The 20,092-nt window shown below is 47.4% G+C and overlaps 16 non-coding genes across 16 annotated transcripts; all 16 read left to right on the top strand.

Moving 5' to 3' along the window:
* The first annotated feature begins 647 nt into the window (after nucleotides 1-647).
* On the top strand, nucleotides 648-729 carry Trnas-gcu. Its single transcript has one exon. It is a non-coding gene; the product is annotated as a tRNA-Ser (tRNA).
* An 839-nt stretch (nucleotides 730-1,568) lies between these two features.
* On the top strand, nucleotides 1,569-1,650 carry Trnas-gcu. Its single transcript has one exon. It is a non-coding gene; the product is annotated as a tRNA-Ser (tRNA).
* Nucleotides 1,651-2,489: 839 nt separating this feature from the next.
* On the top strand, nucleotides 2,490-2,571 carry Trnas-gcu. The gene has a single exon. It is a non-coding gene; the product is annotated as a tRNA-Ser (tRNA).
* A 6,051-nt stretch (nucleotides 2,572-8,622) lies between these two features.
* On the top strand, nucleotides 8,623-8,704 carry Trnas-gcu. The gene has a single exon. It is a non-coding gene; the product is annotated as a tRNA-Ser (tRNA).
* An 839-nt stretch (nucleotides 8,705-9,543) lies between these two features.
* Nucleotides 9,544-9,625, top strand: Trnas-gcu. Its single transcript has one exon. It is a non-coding gene; the product is annotated as a tRNA-Ser (tRNA).
* Nucleotides 9,626-10,464: 839 nt separating this feature from the next.
* On the top strand, nucleotides 10,465-10,546 carry Trnas-gcu. Its single transcript has one exon. It is a non-coding gene; the product is annotated as a tRNA-Ser (tRNA).
* An 839-nt stretch (nucleotides 10,547-11,385) lies between these two features.
* On the top strand, nucleotides 11,386-11,467 carry Trnas-gcu. Its single transcript has one exon. It is a non-coding gene; the product is annotated as a tRNA-Ser (tRNA).
* Nucleotides 11,468-12,306: 839 nt separating this feature from the next.
* Nucleotides 12,307-12,388, top strand: Trnas-gcu. Its single transcript has one exon. It is a non-coding gene; the product is annotated as a tRNA-Ser (tRNA).
* Nucleotides 12,389-13,227: 839 nt separating this feature from the next.
* On the top strand, nucleotides 13,228-13,309 carry Trnas-gcu. Its single transcript has one exon. It is a non-coding gene; the product is annotated as a tRNA-Ser (tRNA).
* Nucleotides 13,310-14,148: 839 nt separating this feature from the next.
* Trnas-gcu lies at nucleotides 14,149-14,230 on the top strand. Its single transcript has one exon. It is a non-coding gene; the product is annotated as a tRNA-Ser (tRNA).
* Nucleotides 14,231-15,069: 839 nt separating this feature from the next.
* Trnas-gcu lies at nucleotides 15,070-15,151 on the top strand. The gene has a single exon. It is a non-coding gene; the product is annotated as a tRNA-Ser (tRNA).
* An 839-nt stretch (nucleotides 15,152-15,990) lies between these two features.
* Trnas-gcu lies at nucleotides 15,991-16,072 on the top strand. The gene has a single exon. It is a non-coding gene; the product is annotated as a tRNA-Ser (tRNA).
* An 839-nt stretch (nucleotides 16,073-16,911) lies between these two features.
* Trnas-gcu lies at nucleotides 16,912-16,993 on the top strand. Its single transcript has one exon. It is a non-coding gene; the product is annotated as a tRNA-Ser (tRNA).
* Nucleotides 16,994-17,832: 839 nt separating this feature from the next.
* Nucleotides 17,833-17,914, top strand: Trnas-gcu. Its single transcript has one exon. It is a non-coding gene; the product is annotated as a tRNA-Ser (tRNA).
* Nucleotides 17,915-18,753: 839 nt separating this feature from the next.
* Trnas-gcu lies at nucleotides 18,754-18,835 on the top strand. The gene has a single exon. It is a non-coding gene; the product is annotated as a tRNA-Ser (tRNA).
* An 822-nt stretch (nucleotides 18,836-19,657) lies between these two features.
* Nucleotides 19,658-19,739, top strand: Trnas-gcu. Its single transcript has one exon. It is a non-coding gene; the product is annotated as a tRNA-Ser (tRNA).
* Nucleotides 19,740-20,092: the final 353 nt, after the last annotated feature.

Below are 20,092 nucleotides of genomic sequence, written 5' to 3'. Positions count from 1 at the left end.
ACAACTGGGCGATAGCTAGGTTCGCGTACAACTGGGCGGTAGCTTGGTTCTCGTACAACTGGGGCGGTAGCTTGGTTCTCGTACAACTGGGCGGTAGCTTGGTTCTCGTACAACTGGGCGATAGCTAGGTTCGCGTACAACTGGGGTCGAGTCCACTCTCGTATCACGAGACCTGCCTTGGTGGTGGCGCTAGGTCTGCGATCACAGTGGCGACACGCGGGTCCGACATGTACTACATGGACCGCGGCCGATTTAAGCTACCACCTAGCAAGTGTGGTGTCTGGCGGTGACACCACACAAAACCTTGCAAGCAATATCAGTGTAGCGTATCGAGCTGTACGTTTCGTTGCAGTAAGTCTTGGAAAAGAATGCACAGCACCTTTCTCATTTGCATTAGACGACACTGCATGTCGATACAATGCTTATTCCTGCAGTAAATAGGTGGGCCGGTGATTTTGCCCCGATCGGATATCGACGTGGACGGATGCTGTCATTAAACGATTCGCGAGTGGGAGCTTGGTCGGCTGCACTGCAGCTTGGCATTAGACGTTAACACCGGCCCAGTACGATGTTTTGAATGCGTTTTCGAATCGACAAATGTCTTCTTTCCGCAAGCACTAGCCCAAGACACAGCTGTTGTACCAGCAGACGAGGTGGCCGAGTGGTTAAGGCGTTGGAATGCTAATCCAATGTGCTCTGCACGCGTGGGTTCGAATCCCATCCTCGTCGATGAATTTTACGTGAAGCACGCGTTTGCGGTCACTCCTTCTCCGTGCGAAACGCCACTCAGTAGTAACAACGACGCGTGTACGTGGCAGATAGCGTGTGTATGAAATACGAGACAAAACTGCCCACCAGATGAAAGCGCACAACATTCCATAGCGTATGCCCTTCGAATTAAACATCATTTCGAGATCTACAAACCAATCAAATTTCGGCTGCAGCTAAGAGTATGTTGGTATTTGCGAACTACGAGCTCTAATTTATATTTAAGTGCATACCTGTCGCAGTCATTTTAACGTATCGAGCCTATAATAATCCATCTGTAGCACAACTGTCGCCTTCCGACAGTTTGTTTCAAGTGAGGCCGCCATCTACAGAAGCGATTTGGCAGGGCCTACTGGAGAGACTTGACTTTGCAGCCATCCGTCGCTAGTGGCCGACCAAACACCAAGCTCCATCGCAAACAGCAGGACAATCTTGGGCTAGGGGGAACGTCAAAACCTTGCAAGCAATATCAGTGTAGCGTATCGAGCTGTACGTTTCGTTGCAGTAAGTCTTGGGAAAGAATGCACAGCACCTTTCTCATTTGCATTAGACGACACTGCATGTCGATACAATGCTTATTCCTGCAGTAAATAGGTGGGCCGGTGATTTTGCCCCGATCGGATATCGACGTGGACGGATGCTGTCATTAAACGATTCGCGAGTGGGAGCTTGGTCGGCTGCACTGCAGCTTGGCATTAGACGTTAACACCGGCCCAGAACGATGTTTTGAATGCGTTTTCGAATCGACAAATGTCTTCTTTCCGCAAGCACTAGCCCAAGACACAGCTGTTGTACTAGCAGACGAGGTGGCCGAGTGGTTAAGGCGTTGGACTGCTAATCCAATGTGCTCTGCACGCGTGGGTTCGAATCCCATCCTCGTCGATGAATTTTACGTGAAGCACGCGTTTGCGGTCACTCCTTCTCCGTGCGAAACGCCACTCAGTAGTAACAACGACGCGTGTACGTGGCAGATAGCGTGTGTATGAAATACGAGACAAAACTGCCCACCAGATGAAAGCGCACAACATTCCATAGCGTATGCCCTTCGAATTAAACATCATTTCGAGATCTACAAACCAATCAAATTTCGGCTGCAGCTAAGAGTATGTTGGTATTTGCGAACTACGAGCTCTAATTTATATTTAAGTGCATACCTGTCGCAGACATTTTAACGTATCGAGCCTATAATAATCCATCTGTAGCACAACTGTCGCCTTCCGACAGTTTGTTTCAAGTGAGGCCGCCATCTACAGAAGCGATTTGGCAGGGCCTACTGGAGAGACTTGACTTTGCAGCCATCCGTCGCTAGTGGCCGACCAAACACCAAGCTCCATCGCAAACAGCAGGACAATCTTGGGCTAGGGGGAACGTCAAAACCTTGCAAGCAATATCAGTGTAGCGTATCGAGCTGTACGTTTCGTTGCAGTAAGTCTTGGAAAAGAATGCACAGCACCTTTCTCATTTGCATTAGACGACACTGCATGTCGATACAATGCTTATTCCTGCAGTAAATAGGTGGGCCGGTGATTTTGCCCCGATCGGATATCGACGTGGACGGATGCTGTCATTAAACGATTCGCGAGTGGGAGCTTGGTCGGCTGCACTGCAGCTTGGCATTAGACGTTAACACCGGCCCAGAACGATGTTTTGAATGCGTTTTCGAATCGACAAATGTCTTCTTTCCGCAAGCACTAGCCCAAGACACAGCTGTTGTACTAGCAGACGAGGTGGCCGAGTGGTTAAGGCGTTGGACTGCTAATCCAATGTGCTCTGCACGCGTGGGTTCGAATCCCATCCTCGTCGATGAATTTTACGTGAAGCACGCGTTTGCGGTCACTCCTTCTCCGTGCGAAACGCCACTCAGTAGTAACAACGACGCGTGTACGTGGCAGATAGCGTGTGTATGAAATACGAGACAAAACTGCCCACCAGATGAAAGCGCACAACATTCCATAGCGTATGCCCTTCGAATTAAACATCATTTCGAGATCTACAAACCAATCAAATTTCGGCTGCAGCTAAGAGTATGTTGGTATTTGCGAACTACGAGCTCTAATTTATATTTAAGTGCATACCTGTCGCAGTCATTTTAACGTATCGAGCCTATAATAATCCATCTGTAGCACAACTGTCGCCTTCCGACAGTTTGTTTCAAGTGAGGCCGCCATCTACAGAAGCGATTTGGCAGGGCCTACTGGAGAGACTTGACTTTGCAGCCATCCGTCGCTAGTGGCCGACCAAACACCAAGCTCCATCGCAAACAGCAGGACAATCTTGGGCTAGGGGGAACGTCAAAACCTTGCAAGCAATATCAGTGTAGCGTATCGAGCTGTACGTTTCGTTGCAGTAAGTCTTGGAAAAGAATGCACAGCACCTTTCTCATTTGCATTAGACGACACTGCATGTCGATACAATGCTTATTCCTGCAGTAAATAGGTGGGCCGGTGATTTTGCCCCGATCGGATATCGACGTGGACGGATGCTGTCATTAAACGATTCGCGAGTGGGAGCTTGGTCGGCTGCACTGCAGCTTGGCATTAGACGTTAACACCGGCCCAGTACGATGTTTTGAATGCGTTTTCGAATCGACAAATGTCTTCTTTCCGCAAGCACTAGCCCAAGACACAGCTGTTGTACTAGCAGACGAGGAAGTCTCGCCGCGTCAGCCGTGCTGTGCGGACGTGTGCTGAGTTTCGTGCGCCGCGGTCTGCTGTGCTTTGGCGTGGTAAGTCGCAGTGCGGTTTGCATCGTTGCAGAACTTCTACGCATATTGAAATTTGAAATATGAATCCGTGATGGCCCACTTGAACAGACAAGATACTTTGAAATTCTCGTTTGATCGTAATTACGCCCGACCTAAACTACACGAAATCGAAGATTGGTTGGAATACGAAGTGAAAGTTGATTCAGAGGATGTCATTGGAATGCATCTTTCGATAGTGAGCAGCGTTGTATTTGTGAAATTGAGGAATGCTAACTTATGTGACAAAATAGTTGAGTCTTGCGGAGGAAGTATGAAATTTAAGCATTGTGATGGAAACGTAGGCGAAGTCACCGTAACACATGCAGGGTTTGGAATACGAACTATCAGGATATTCGAACTACCATTCGAAGTACCGGCGGAACAAATAAACGCAGTGATAGCGCCGTACGGTAAAGTTCTCAGCAATGTTGCCGAACGGTGGTCCAACGCGCGCAAATTCCAAGTTCTCAACGGAGTGAGGCAATTAAAGGTCGATTTGCACAAACATGTACCGTCATACATCAGCGTCTGTGGATACCGAGGTATCGTTATATACGACGGCCAGCCGAGGACGTGCGCGGCGTGCAACTCTCCCGGCCACGTCCGCGCGGAGTGTTTACAGCGGCGAGTGGCGCAGCTGCCGGCTGGCGAGGCGCCGCGACCGCCGGCTATGACTGCGCTGCCAGCGACTTACGCTACGGCTGCCCGCGGCCAAGTCTTGACCCCAAGCCCTGATGTGAATTCGGAGAACCATCCCACCCGAATAGAAGCCCAGATTGCCACCACTGACACAACAGAAGCTAGACCACCCGAACCTAAGGAAATCGTGACAGCTGTAACGGTTTCAACACAACAGCCACCGAAAGATATTGGGAGCCACAGCAAATTATCCGATTCCTCCGCTGTTGAGAATGACATGCAAGAACCATCCCGGAATGAGCAACCTCATAGTGAACCGATTTCTCTATTGACACCATCATCCACCAAGAGCACGGTCGACAATTTAGCTCGAAACACCACCCGCTTAGAAGATTCGAAGAATGCTGAGGAAGACAACATCAGACAGCAGCCGGTGAAACCTAAACGGCAAACACGAAAACAGAGCCCTGAAGAGATTCAAGAACTGGAGAAAAAACTCTCCCGTACCAAAAAAATTCTTAAAACAGATCGAAGCGGAAAGCAAGGCGTGGTAGACATCGGAAAACCAGACATCCCCAACCCGAATGAGGACGTACAGATGAACCTCGCCCCTCCAATTGAAGAACCAATGGACACTGTTGACCGCTGCGGAACTGATACGGGGACAGCATGGTCTGACGACACTGAATGCGCTTAGTTGGACTACCGAATGACGCAGGCGTATAAAATCGCCACGCTCAATGTAAACAGAATAGTTTCGGACGTAAAGTTACAATCTGTGAAGGACTACTTATATGCCGCCGACATTGACATAGCGATGTTACAAGAGGTAGTTACAACCAAAATAGCGGATGTGTACGGATATGAGGCGATCTTAAACATAGGCAATGAATGTGGAACAGGAATACTGTTCAAACACGGCATACCATGTACAGCAAAAGCAATACTTGAATCTGGACGAGGCATAACTGCACAAATATATGATCTGCTTCTTGTTAATATATATGCTCCCTCTGGATCCAGCGGAAAACGAGCAAGGGGCAACCTGTTCCGGGACGAAATTGTCCCATTAATAACGGATCCTCGGCTGCACATAATTTTGGGTGGAGATTTTAACTGCGTATTGCGTCCAGAAGATCAAATCCCGAACTTCAACTTTTGTGAGGAGCTGTTGCTGTTAATTAACGGGCTCGATATGATAGATGCTTGGTGCCACCTTCGCCCGCACACCCGAGGATACACGTACGTATCAAGTACTTCGGCAAGCAGACTAGACAGGCTGTATGTAACGAAAGGTTTTATCCATAATGTAACTGACTGTGAAATTTGGCCTCTTAACTTCTCGGATCACTGCGCATTTCATATAACCGCGAAGCATACTAAACAAAAAACATTCCTGGGAAGGGGCGTATGGCAGCTAAACGTGTCACTTTTGGAGGACGCAGTACTGAAACAGGAGGTCCATGCTACATGGCAGCGTTGTCTTCGGATGCAATCCAGATATCCTACACGCATCATGTGGTGGCTACAGTCTGCGAAACCGCAGATAACAAAATGCATCGCACGATATGGTCGCATGAAAGCGTACTGGCGAAAACGCACCTTGGAGTATCACTTTCTTTGCCTCCGCGAACTATATGATGACCCCATGGGATTAGTAGCAAACAGCTCTAGAATAAAACGCACCAAAGCAAGAATAACGGCGTTGGTACGACAATCACTAGAGGGGAAAAAAGTTCGATCGCGTCCTCCGATTGAACTGACGCAGGAGAATACGTCCGTATATCACGTGATACGGGAAGCCAAGAGAGGTAAACAAAAGTTAATCCACACTCTCAGTGATGAACAGGGGAACGAATACGATCAACAAGTCACAGTTAAAAACTACGTGGTGCAACATTATACAGATTTTTACTCCGCATCGGCGACTGACGCGACGGCAAGTGAGCCGCTTTTATCCAACATTCAATCCACGGTCCATCCGACTGACAACGCCGACCTTGTAGCCCACATAACTGAGGAAGAAGTATGTGCCATAATCAAAGACTCGCCTACAAAGAAATCTGCTGGTTTAGATGGCCTACCCATAGAATTTTATGCTTGTTTTTGGCACATCATAGGACCGGAATTCACCAAAATATGCAATGAATTATTGGGAGACGTGCAGATGCCATCTCAGTTTACCGAAGGAATGATTGTACTGATCCCCAAAAAACCACGTAGCGCTACGCTGAAGGATTTTCGACCACTAACACTCCTCAATTCCGACTATAAAATCTTCACCCGACTCATAAACTGTAGACTGAAGACGGTACTGCCGAAAGTACTTGGCCCTTATCAAATGAGTGCTGTCCCAGGGAGATCAATGTCGAATGCATTATGTGAATATAGAGACATAATATATTTGTCGTGGCTATGCAAATGCAATGTTGGTCTCATGTTTTTAGACTTCGATAAGGCTTTTGACCGCATCAACCACCACTTTCTACTAACTGTAATGCAACGGATGGGATTCAGTGCTCATTTTATTCAGATCATACGCAAATGTATAGTCGGCACTTCCTCTCGAATCAAAATTAATGGTCAGCTAAGTTCACCAGTCCCGATCAAGCAATCAGTGAGACAAGGCTGCCCCCTTTCTATGGCACTATACGCAATCGCCGTAGAACCGTTACTGTTAAACCTGCATCACAGGTTACAAGGTCTACAGGTGCTGGGTACAAAAACCGTGTGTCACGCTTATGCTGATGACGTCAGTGTAGTAGTTAACACGCACTCAGAAATGGAAGTCGTTCAACAAATAATCCATGCTTACGCCACTTCTTCCGGAGCCAAACTCAATGAACAAAAATCGAAAATTTTACCTGTCGGACCCCATATGGAGACCATTCCAAGAACATGGCTACAAAGAACAGAGAAGACGAACCACTTAGGTATGATTCTAATGGCCAACCCAAGAGAGATGACAGTAGCCAACTGGGACCATAAACTGCATATATTCAGGGCTACTCTCCGTGAACACAAAACTAGAACGCTCAATCGGATACAGAGAGCTCTATTGATTAACAGCTATGCGCTAAGCAAAATATATCACATCGCAGCAGTGTTACCAGTACCCAAGGATACAGCGCAAAAGCTTTTAGCTGCAGCGTATTGGTTCATATGGAGCGGAAACATCTTTAAAGTCGCTATGCCAACCATAGTGTTAACCCGCGCCGCTGGTGGTTTGGGCGTCAAAGACATCAAGAATCAATGCACTGCCGTATATATGGACCGAATCCGCAAAATACTGCAGTCACCCCATCCGACAATTACGAAAACGTTATTCAACAGGTTAGCCCCAACGAGCAAAACGGCCCCAGTCGATGTTGGTCGCATCAGCGCTCAACTCGATCACGTCCGGACTTATTACCTGGAAATGAGCTATATTCAAGACACTTCACAGCTGCTTAACACCAGAAGGACCTATTACCACCTCACGAGACACCATAGGCAAAACCCAATTGAAGCGAAATATCCAGCGGTCAACTGGAGTAACGTCTGGAAAAACATTAACAATCCCATCCTCCACTCCAAAGTAGTGTCCACGTGGTATGACATTGTGAACGAGAAGGTCCCCACAGGTGAAAAGTTGCACAATATCAAAATGAAGCAGAGTCCGTACTGCGATCATTGCCATACTGTAGATACCTTGGCACACATTCTCATCTGCCGCGACCAATACCACATATGGAACTGGACTAGAAAAAAACTCGCAATAATTACTAGAACCACAGACTCTGCTATAACACTTAAAGATGTACTTCAACCAGACTGGCATTTCTTTCCTGCAACAAAGCACAATAGCTATGTTTGGATTATCGGCCAGTTTGCATATTTTGCAGTTACGAATACACATGCGAGTATAGACGAGTACATACAGTATATAATGGAAGAGCACCACAACCTTAAAACGAGTCGGAAATACAAAGCTTTGTTTCAAAATTTCTTACTTCACACTTTGCCATAATGAAGCGGTAATTTTTTTTTTTTTTTTTTTTTTTTTTTTTTTTTTTTTTTTTTTTTTTTTTTTTTTTTTTTTTTTTGGTTGGTGCACAACACTACAGCGAGTTGATACTACTTGTGCTTCATTATAATTAATTTGGCATTTATTTATTTATTTTTATAGTACAGCAGGTGAAAGTGCCTCAGGAAAACTAATTTTGCCAGAAGCCGTAACATAAAACACATCAGAAGTGCTTGATTGATTTCGTGTTCTTCTGTTTCAAGGGTATTGGACAGATTGTCACGGCAAGAAGATGTATTCAGTTCCTTTATATATTATTTAAAAAGAATAATGAAAAAATAAATAAAAAAGTAGGTTAAGTTAGGGTGAAAGTGGCGGTGGCAACAGAATTTTTTTTTTTTTTTTTTTTTTTTTTTTTTTTTTTTTTTTTTTTTTTTTAAAAAAAAAAAAAAAAAAAAAAAAAAAAAAAAAGGTGGCCGAGTGGTTAAGGCGTTGGACTGCTAATCCAATGTGCTCTGCACGCGTGGGTTCGAATCCCATCCTCGTCGATGAATTTTACGTGAAGCACGCGTTTGCGGTCACTCCTTCTCCGTGCGAAACGCCACTCAGTAGTAACAACGACGCGTGTACGTGGCAGATAGCGTGTGTATGAAATACGAGACAAAACTGCCCACCAGATGAAAGCGCACAACATTCCATAGCGTATGCCCTTCGAATTAAACATCATTTCGAGATCTACAAACCAATCAAATTTCGGCTGCAGCTAAGAGTATGTTGGTATTTGCGAACTACGAGCTCTAATTTATATTTAAGTGCATACCTGTCGCAGTCATTTTAACGTATCGAGCCTATAATAATCCATCTGTAGCACAACTGTCGCCTTCCGACAGTTTGTTTCAAGTGAGGCCGCCATCTACAGAAGCGATTTGGCAGGGCCTACTGGAGAGACTTGACTTTGCAGCCATCCGTCGCTAGTGGCCGACCAAACACCAAGCTCCATCGCAAACAGCAGGACAATCTTGGGCTAGGGGGAACGTCAAAACCTTGCAAGCAATATCAGTGTAGCGTATCGAGCTGTACGTTTCGTTGCAGTAAGTCTTGGAAAAGAATGCACAGCACCTTTCTCATTTGCATTAGACGACACTGCATGTCGATACAATGCTTATTCCTGCAGTAAATAGGTGGGCCGGTGATTTTGCCCCGATCGGATATCGACGTGGACGGATGCTGTCATTAAACGATTCGCGAGTGGGAGCTTGGTCGGCTGCACTGCAGCTTGGCATTAGACGTTAACACCGGCCCAGAACGATGTTTTGAATGCGTTTTCGAATCGACAAATGTCTTCTTTCCGCAAGCACTAGCCCAAGACTCAGCTGTTGTACTAGCAGACGAGGTGGCCGAGTGGTTAAGGCGTTGGACTGCTAATCCAATGTGCTCTGCACGCGTGGGTTCGAATCCCATCCTCGTCGATGAATTTTACGTGAAGCACGCGTTTGCGGTCACTCCTTCTCCGTGCGAAACGCCACTCAGTAGTAACAACGACGCGTGTACGTGGCAGATAGCGTGTGTATGAAATACGAGACAAAACTGCCCACCAGATGAAAGCGCACAACATTCCATAGCGTATGCCCTTCGAATTAAACATCATTTCGAGATCTACAAACCAATCAAATTTCGGCTGCAGCTAAGAGTATGTTGGTATTTGCGAACTACGAGCTCTAATTTATATTTAAGTGCATACCTGTCGCAGTCATTTTAACGTATCGAGCCTATAATAATCCATCTGTAGCACAACTGTCGCCTTCCGACAGTTTGTTTCAAGTGAGGCCGCCATCTACAGAAGCGATTTGGCAGGGCCTACTGGAGAGACTTGACTTTGCAGCCATCCGTCGCTAGTGGCCGACCAAACACCAAGCTCCATCGCAAACAGCAGGACAATCTTGGGCTAGGGGGAACGTCAAAACCTTGCAAGCAATATCAGTGTAGCGTATCGAGCTGTACGTTTCGTTGCAGTAAGTCTTGGAAAAGAATGCACAGCACCTTTCTCATTTGCATTAGACGACACTGCATGTCGATACAATGCTTATTCCTGCAGTAAATAGGTGGGCCGGTGATTTTGCCCCGATCGGATATCGACGTGGACGGATGCTGTCATTAAACGATTCGCGAGTGGGAGCTTGGTCGGCTGCACTGCAGCTTGGCATTAGACGTTAACACCGGCCCAGAACGATGTTTTGAATGCGTTTTCGAATCGACAAATGTCTTCTTTCCGCAAGCACTAGCCCAAGACTCAGCTGTTGTACTAGCAGACGAGGTGGCCGAGTGGTTAAGGCGTTGGACTGCTAATCCAATGTGCTCTGCACGCGTGGGTTCGAATCCCATCCTCGTCGATGAATTTTACGTGAAGCACGCGTTTGCGGTCACTCCTTCTCCGTGCGAAACGCCACTCAGTAGTAACAACGACGCGTGTACGTGGCAGATAGCGTGTGTATGAAATACGAGACAAAACTGCCCACCAGATGAAAGCGCACAACATTCCATAGCGTATGCCCTTCGAATTAAACATCATTTCGAGATCTACAAACCAATCAAATTTCGGCTGCAGCTAAGAGTATGTTGGTATTTGCGAACTACGAGCTCTAATTTATATTTAAGTGCATACCTGTCGCAGTCATTTTAACGTATCGAGCCTATAATAATCCATCTGTAGCACAACTGTCGCCTTCCGACAGTTTGTTTCAAGTGAGGCCGCCATCTACAGAAGCGATTTGGCAGGGCCTACTGGAGAGACTTGACTTTGCAGCCATCCGTCGCTAGTGGCCGACCAAACACCAAGCTCCATCGCAAACAGCAGGACAATCTTGGGCTAGGGGGAACGTCAAAACCTTGCAAGCAATATCAGTGTAGCGTATCGAGCTGTACGTTTCGTTGCAGTAAGTCTTGGAAAAGAATGCACAGCACCTTTCTCATTTGCATTAGACGACACTGCATGTCGATACAATGCTTATTCCTGCAGTAAATAGGTGGGCCGGTGATTTTGCCCCGATCGGATATCGACGTGGACGGATGCTGTCATTAAACGATTCGCGAGTGGGAGCTTGGTCGGCTGCACTGCAGCTTGGCATTAGACGTTAACACCGGCCCAGAACGATGTTTTGAATGCGTTTTCGAATCGACAAATGTCTTCTTTCCGCAAGCACTAGCCCAAGACGCAGCTGTTGTACTAGCAGACGAGGTGGCCGAGTGGTTAAGGCGTTGGACTGCTAATCCAATGTGCTCTGCACGCGTGGGTTCGAATCCCATCCTCGTCGATGAATTTTACGTGAAGCACGCGTTTGCGGTCACTCCTTCTCCGTGCGAAACGCCACTCAGTAGTAACAACGACGCGTGTACGTGGCAAATAGCGTGTGTATGAAATACGAGACAAAACTGCCCACCAGATGAAAGCGCACAACATTCCATAGCGTATGCCCTTCGAATTAAACATCATTTCGAGATCTACAAACCAATCAAATTTCGGCTGCAGCTAAGAGTATGTTGGTATTTGCGAACTACGAGCTCTAATTTATATTTAAGTGCATACCTGTCGCAGTCATTTTAACGTATCGAGCCTATAATAATCCATCTGTAGCACAACTGTCGCCTTCCGACAGTTTGTTTCAAGTGAGGCCGCCATCTACAGAAGCGATTTGGCAGGGCCTACTGGAGAGACTTGACTTTGCAGCCATCCGTCGCTAGTGGCCGACCAAACACCAAGCTCCATCGCAAACAGCAGGACAATCTTGGGCTAGGGGGAACGTCAAAACCTTGCAAGCAATATCAGTGTAGCGTATCGAGCTGTACGTTTCGTTGCAGTAAGTCTTGGAAAAGAATGCACAGCACCTTTCTCATTTGCATTAGACGACACTGCATGTCGATACAATGCTTATTCCTGCAGTAAATAGGTGGGCCGGTGATTTTGCCCCGATCGGATATCGACGTGGACGGATGCTGTCATTAAACGATTCGCGAGTGGGAGCTTGGTCGGCTGCACTGCAGCTTGGCATTAGACGTTAACACCGGCCCAGAACGATGTTTTGAATGCGTTTTCGAATCGACAAATGTCTTCTTTCCGCAAGCACTAGCCCAAGACACAGCTGTTGTACTAGCAGACGAGGTGGCCGAGTGGTTAAGGCGTTGGACTGCTAATCCAATGTGCTCTGCACGCGTGGGTTCGAATCCCATCCTCGTCGATGAATTTTACGTGAAGCACGCGTTTGCGGTCACTCCTTCTCCGTGCGAAACGCCACTCAGTAGTAACAACGACGCGTGTACGTGGCAAATAGCGTGTGTATGAAATACGAGACAAAACTGCCCACCAGATGAAAGCGCACAACATTCCATAGCGTATGCCCTTCGAATTAAACATCATTTCGAGATCTACAAACCAATCAAATTTCGGCTGCAGCTAAGAGTATGTTGGTATTTGCGAACTACGAGCTCTAATTTATATTTAAGTGCATACCTGTCGCAGTCATTTTAACGTATCGAGCCTATAATAATCCATCTGTAGCACAACTGTCGCCTTCCGACAGTTTGTTTCAAGTGAGGCCGCCATCTACAGAAGCGATTTGGCAGGGCCTACTGGAGAGACTTGACTTTGCAGCCATCCGTCGCTAGTGGCCGACCAAACACCAAGCTCCATCGCAAACAGCAGGACAATCTTGGGCTAGGGGGAACGTCAAAACCTTGCAAGCAATATCAGTGTAGCGTATCGAGCTGTACGTTTCGTTGCAGTAAGTCTTGGAAAAGAATGCACAGCACCTTTCTCATTTGCATTAGACGACACTGCATGTCGATACAATGCTTATTCCTGCAGTAAATAGGTGGGCCGGTGATTTTGCCCCGATCGGATATCGACGTGGACGGATGCTGTCATTAAACGATTCGCGAGTGGGAGCTTGGTCGGCTGCACTGCAGCTTGGCATTAGACGTTAACACCGGCCCAGTACGATGTTTTGAATGCGTTTTCGAATCGACAAATGTCTTCTTTCCGCAAGCACTAGCCCAAGACACAGCTGTTGTACTAGCAGACGAGGTGGCCGAGTGGTTAAGGCGTTGGACTGCTAATCCAATGTGCTCTGCACGCGTGGGTTCGAATCCCATCCTCGTCGATGAATTTTACGTGAAGCACGCGTTTGCGGTCACTCCTTCTCCGTGCGAAACGCCACTCAGTAGTAACAACGACGCGTGTACGTGGCAGATAGCGTGTGTATGAAATACGAGACAAAACTGCCCACCAGATGAAAGCGCACAACATTCCATAGCGTATGCCCTTCGAATTAAACATCATTTCGAGATCTACAAACCAATCAAATTTCGGCTGCAGCTAAGAGTATGTTGGTATTTGCGAACTACGAGCTCTAATTTATATTTAAGTGCATACCTGTCGCAGTCATTTTAACGTATCGAGCCTATAATAATCCATCTGTAGCACAACTGTCGCCTTCCGACAGTTTGTTTCAAGTGAGGCCGCCATCTACAGAAGCGATTTGGCAGGGCCTACTGGAGAGACTTGACTTTGCAGCCATCCGTCGCTAGTGGCCGACCAAACACCAAGCTCCATCGCAAACAGCAGGACAATCTTGGGCTAGGGGGAACGTCAAAACCTTGCAAGCAATATCAGTGTAGCGTATCGAGCTGTACGTTTCGTTGCAGTAAGTCTTGGAAAAGAATGCACAGCACCTTTCTCATTTGCATTAGACGACACTGCATGTCGATACAATGCTTATTCCTGCAGTAAATAGGTGGGCCGGTGATTTTGCCCCGATCGGATATCGACGTGGACGGATGCTGTCATTAAACGATTCGCGAGTGGGAGCTTGGTCGGCTGCACTGCAGCTTGGCATTAGACGTTAACACCGGCCCAGAACGATGTTTTGAATGCGTTTTCGAATCGACAAATGTCTTCTTTCCGCAAGCACTAGCCCAAGACACAGCTGTTGTACTAGCAGACGAGGTGGCCGAGTGGTTAAGGCGTTGGACTGCTAATCCAATGTGCTCTGCACGCGTGGGTTCGAATCCCATCCTCGTCGATGAATTTTACGTGAAGCACGCGTTTGCGGTCACTCCTTCTCCGTGCGAAACGCCACTCAGTAGTAACAACGACGCGTGTACGTGGCAGATAGCGTGTGTATGAAATACGAGACAAAACTGCCCACCAGATGAAAGCGCACAACATTCCATAGCGTATGCCCTTCGAATTAAACATCATTTCGAGATCTACAAACCAATCAAATTTCGGCTGCAGCTAAGAGTATGTTGGTATTTGCGAACTACGAGCTCTAATTTATATTTAAGTGCATACCTGTCGCAGTCATTTTAACGTATCGAGCCTATAATAATCCATCTGTAGCACAACTGTCGCCTTCCGACAGTTTGTTTCAAGTGAGGCCGCCATCTACAGAAGCGATTTGGCAGGGCCTACTGGAGAGACTTGACTTTGCAGCCATCCGTCGCTAGTGGCCGACCAAACACCAAGCTCCATCGCAAACAGCAGGACAATCTTGGGCTAGGGGGAACGTCAAAACCTTGCAAGCAATATCAGTGTAGCGTATCGAGCTGTACGTTTCGTTGCAGTAAGTCTTGGAAAAGAATGCACAGCACCTTTCTCATTTGCATTAGACGACACTGCATGTCGATACAATGCTTATTCCTGCAGTAAATAGGTGGGCCGGTGATTTTGCCCCGATCGGATATCGACGTGGACGGATGCTGTCATTAAACGATTCGCGAGTGGGAGCTTGGTCGGCTGCACTGCAGCTTGGCATTAGACGTTAACACCGGCCCAGTACGATGTTTTGAATGCGTTTTCGAATCGACAAATGTCTTCTTTCCGCAAGCACTAGCCCAAGACACAGCTGTTGTACTAGCAGACGAGGTGGCCGAGTGGTTAAGGCGTTGGACTGCTAATCCAATGTGCTCTGCACGCGTGGGTTCGAATCCCATCCTCGTCGATGAATTTTACGTGAAGCACGCGTTTGCGGTCACTCCTTCTCCGTGCGAAACGCCACTCAGTAGTAACAACGACGCGTGTACGTGGCAGATAGCGTGTGTATGAAATACGAGACAAAACTGCCCACCAGATGAAAGCGCACAACATTCCATAGCGTATGCCCTTCGAATTAAACATCATTTCGAGATCTACAAACCAATCAAATTTCGGCTGCAGCTAAGAGTATGTTGGTATTTGCGAACTACGAGCTCTAATTTATATTTAAGTGCATACCTGTCGCAGTCATTTTAACGTATCGAGCCTATAATAATCCATCTGTAGCACAACTGTCGCCTTCCGACAGTTTGTTTCAAGTGAGGCCGCCATCTACAGAAGCGATTTGGCAGGGCCTACTGGAGAGACTTGACTTTGCAGCCATCCGTCGCTAGTGGCCGACCAAACACCAAGCTCCATCGCAAACAGCAGGACAATCTTGGGCTAGGGGGAACGTCAAAACCTTGCAAGCAATATCAGTGTAGCGTATCGAGCTGTACGTTTCGTTGCAGTAAGTCTTGGTAAAGAATGCACAGCACCTTTCTCATTTGCATTAGACGACACTGCATGTCGATACAATGCTTATTCCTGCAGTAAATAGGTGGGCCGGTGATTTTGCCCCGATCGGATATCGACGTGGACGGATGCTGTCATTAAACGATTCGCGAGTGGGAGCTTGGTCGGCTGCACTGCAGCTTGGCATTAGACGTTAACACCGGCCCAGTACGATGTTTTGAATGCGTTTTCGAATCGACAAATGTCTTCTTTCCGCAAGCACTAGCCCAAGACACAGCTGTTGTACTAGCAGACGAGGTGGCCGAGTGGTTAAGGCGTTGGACTGCTAATCCAATGTGCTCTGCACGCGTGGGTTCGAATCCCATCCTCGTCGATGAATTTTACGTGAAGCACGCGTTTGCGGTCACTCCTTCTCCGTGCGAAACGCCACTCAGTAGTAACAACGACGCGTGTACGTGGCAGATAGCGTGTGTATGAAATACGAGACAAAACTGCCCACCAGATGAAAGCGCACAACATTCCATAGCGTATGCCCTTCGAATTAAACATCATTTCGAGATCTACAAACCAATCAAATTTCGGCTGCAGCTAAGAGTATGTTGGTATTTGCGAACTACGAGCTCTAATTTATATTTAAGTGCATACCTGTCGCAGTCATTTTAACGTATCGAGCCTATAATAATCCATCTGTAGCACAACTGTCGCCTTCCGACAGTTTGTTTCAAGTGAGGCCGCCATCTACAGAAGCGATTTGGCAGGGCCTACTGGAGAGACTTGACTTTGCAGCCATCCGTCGCTAGTGGCCGACCAAACACCAAGCTCCATCGCAAACAGCAGGACAATCTTGGGCTAGGGGGAACGTCAAAACCTTGCAAGCAATATCAGTGTAGCGTATCGAGCTGTACGTTTCGTTGCAGTAAGTCTTGGAAAAGAATGCACAGCACCTTTCTCATTTGCATTAGACGACACTGCATGTCGATACAATGCTTATTCCTGCAGTAAATAGGTGGGCCGGTGATTTTGCCCCGATCGGATATCGACGTGGACGGATGCTGTCATTAAACGATTCGCGAGTGGGAGCTTGGTCGGCTGCACTGCAGCTTGGCATTAGACGTTAACACCGGCCCAGAACGATGTTTTGAATGCGTTTTCGAATCGACAAATGTCTTCTTTCCGCAAGCACTAGCCCAAGACACAGCTGTTGTACTAGCAGACGAGGTGGCCGAGTGGTTAAGGCGTTGGACTGCTAATCCAATGTGCTCTGCACGCGTGGGTTCGAATCCCATCCTCGTCGATGAATTTTACGTGAAGCACGCGTTTGCGGTCACTCCTTCTCCGTGCGAAACGCCACTCAGTAGTAACAACGACGCGTGTACGTGGCAGATAGCGTGTGTATGAAATACGAGACAAAACTGCCCACCAGATGAAAGCGCACAACATTCCATAGCGTATGCCCTTCGAATTAAACATCATTTCGAGATCTACAAACCAATCAAATTTCGGCTGCAGCTAAGAGTATGTTGGTATTTGCGAACTACGAGCTCTAATTTATATTTAAGTGCATACCTGTCGCAGTCATTTTAACGTATCGAGCCTATAATAATCCATCTGTAGCACAACTGTCGCCTTCCGACAGTTTGTTTCAAGTGAGGCCGCCATCTACAGAAGCGATTTGGCAGGGCCTACTGGAGAGACTTGACTTTGCAGCCATCCGTCGCTAGTGGCCGACCAAACACCAAGCTCCATCGCAAACAGCAGGACAATCTTGGGCTAGGGGGAACGTCAAAACCTTGCAAGCAATATCAGTGTAGCGTATCGAGCTGTACGTTTCGTTGCAGTAAGTCTTGGAAAAGAATGCACAGCACCTTTCTCATTTGCATTAGACGACACTGCATGTCGATACAATGCTTATTCCTGCAGTAAATAGGTGGGCCGGTGATTTTGCCCCGATCGGATATCGACGTGGACGGATGCTGTCATTAAACGATTCGCGAGTGGGAGCTTGGTCGGCTGCACTGCAGCTTGGCATTAGACGTTAACACCGGCCCAGTACGATGTTTTGAATGCGTTTTCGAATCGACAAATGTCTTCTTTCCGCAAGCACTAGCCCAAGACACAGCTGTTGTACCAGCAGACGAGGTGGCCGAGTGGTTAAGGCGTTGGAATGCTAATCCAATGTGCTCTGCACGCGTGGGTTCGAATCCCATCCTCGTCGAAGAATTTTACGTGAAGCACGCGTTTACGGTCACTCCTTCTCCGTGCGAAACGCCACTCAGTAGTAACAACGACGCGTGTACGTGGCAGATAGCGTGTGTATGAAATACGAGACAAAACTGCCCACCAGATGAAAGCGCACAACATTCCATAGCGTATGCCCTTCGAATTAAACATCATTTCGAGATCTACAAACCAATCAAATTTCGGCTGCAGCTAAGAGTATGTTGGTATTTGCGAACTACGAGCTCTAATTTATATTTAAGTGCATACCTGTCGCAGTCATTTTAACGTATCGAGCCTATAATAATCCATCTGTAGCACAACTGTCGCCTTCCGACAGTTTGTTTCAAGTGAGGCCGCCATCTACAGAAGCGATTTGGCAGGGCCTACTGGAGAGACTTGACTTTGCAGCCATCCGTCGCTAGTGGCCGACCAAACACCAAGCTCCATCGCAAACAGCAGGACAATCTTGGGCTAGGGGGAACGTCAAAACCTTGCAAGCAATATCAGTGTAGCGTATCGAGCTGTACGTTTCGTTGCAGTAAGTCTTGGAAAAGAATGCACAGCACCTTTCTCATTTGCATTAGACGACACTGCATGTCGATACAATGCTTATTCCTGCAGTAAATAGGTGGGCCGGTGATTTTGCCCCGATCGGATATCGACGTGGACGGATGCTGTCATTAAACGATTCGCGAGTGGGAGCTTGGTCGGCTGCACTGCAGCTTGGCATTAGACGTTAACACCGGCCCAGTACGATGTTTTGAATGCGTTTTCGAATCGACAAATGTCTTCTTTCCGCAAGCACTAGCCCAAGACACAGCTGTTGTACCAGCAGACGAGGTGGCCGAGTGGTTAAGGCGTTGGAATGCTAATCCAATGTGCTCTGTACGCGTGGGTTCGAATCCCATCCTCGTCGATGAATTTTACGTGAAGCACGCGTTTGCGGTCACTCCTTCTCCGTGCGAAACGCCACTCAGTAGTAACAACGACGCGTGTACGTGGCAGATAGCGTGTGTATGAAATACGAGACAAAACTGCCCACCAGATGAAAGCGCACAACATTCCATAGCGTATGCCCTTCGAATTAAACATCATTTCGAGATCTACAAACCAATCAAATTTCGGCTGCAGCTAAGAGTATGTTGGTATTTGCGAACTACGAGCTCTAATTTATATTTAAGTGCATACCTGTCGCAGTCATTTTAACGTATCGAGCCTATAATAATCCATCTGTAGCACAAACTGTCGCAAGTGAGGCCGCCATCTACAGAAGCGATTTGGCAGGGCCTACTGGAGAGACTTGACTTTGCAGCCATCCGTCGCTAGTGGCCGACCAAACACCAAGCTCCATCGCAAACAGCAGGACAATCTTGGGCTAGGGGGAACGTCAAAACCTTGCAAGCAATATCAGTGTAGCGTATCGAGCTGTACGTTTCGTTGCAGTAAGTCTTGGAAAAGAATGCACAGCACCTTTCTCATTTGCATTAGACGACACTGCATGTCGATACAATGCTTATTCCTGCAGTAAATAGGTGGGCCGGTGATTTTGCCCCGATCGGATATCGACGTGGACGGATGCTGTCATTAAACGATTCGCGAGTGGGAGCTTGGTCGGCTGCACTGCAGCTTGGCATTAGACGTTAACACCGGCCCAGTACGATGTTTGGAATGCGTTTTCGAATCGACAAATGTCTTCTTTCCGCAAGCACTAGCCCAAGACACAGCTGTTGTACCAGCAGACGAGGTGGCCGAGTGGTTAAGGCGTTGGACTGCTAATCCAATGTGCTCTGCACGCGTGGGTTCGAACCCCATCCTCGTCGATGAATTTTACGTGAAGCACGCGTTTGCGGTCACTCCTTCTCCGTGCGAAACGCCACTCAGTAGTAACAACGACGCGTGTACGTGGCAGATAGCGTGTGTATGAAATACGAGACAAAACTGCCCACCAGATGAAAGCGCACAACATTCCATAGCGTATGCCCTTCGAATTAAACATCATTTCGAGATCTACAAACCAATCAAATTTCGGCTGCAGCTAAGAGTATGTTGGTATTTGCGAACTACGAGCTCTAATTTATATTTAAGTGCATACCTGTCGCAGTCATTTTAACGTATCGAGCCTATAATAATCCATCCGTAGCACAAACTGTCGCAAGTGAAGCCGCCATCTACA

Source organism: Schistocerca piceifrons, unplaced genomic scaffold, assembly GCF_021461385.2.
Source record: "Schistocerca piceifrons isolate TAMUIC-IGC-003096 unplaced genomic scaffold, iqSchPice1.1 HiC_scaffold_2315, whole genome shotgun sequence".
Taxonomy (NCBI): Eukaryota; Metazoa; Arthropoda; class Insecta; order Orthoptera; family Acrididae; genus Schistocerca; species Schistocerca piceifrons.
This window is presented reverse-complemented; position numbering and strand designations above follow the sequence as displayed.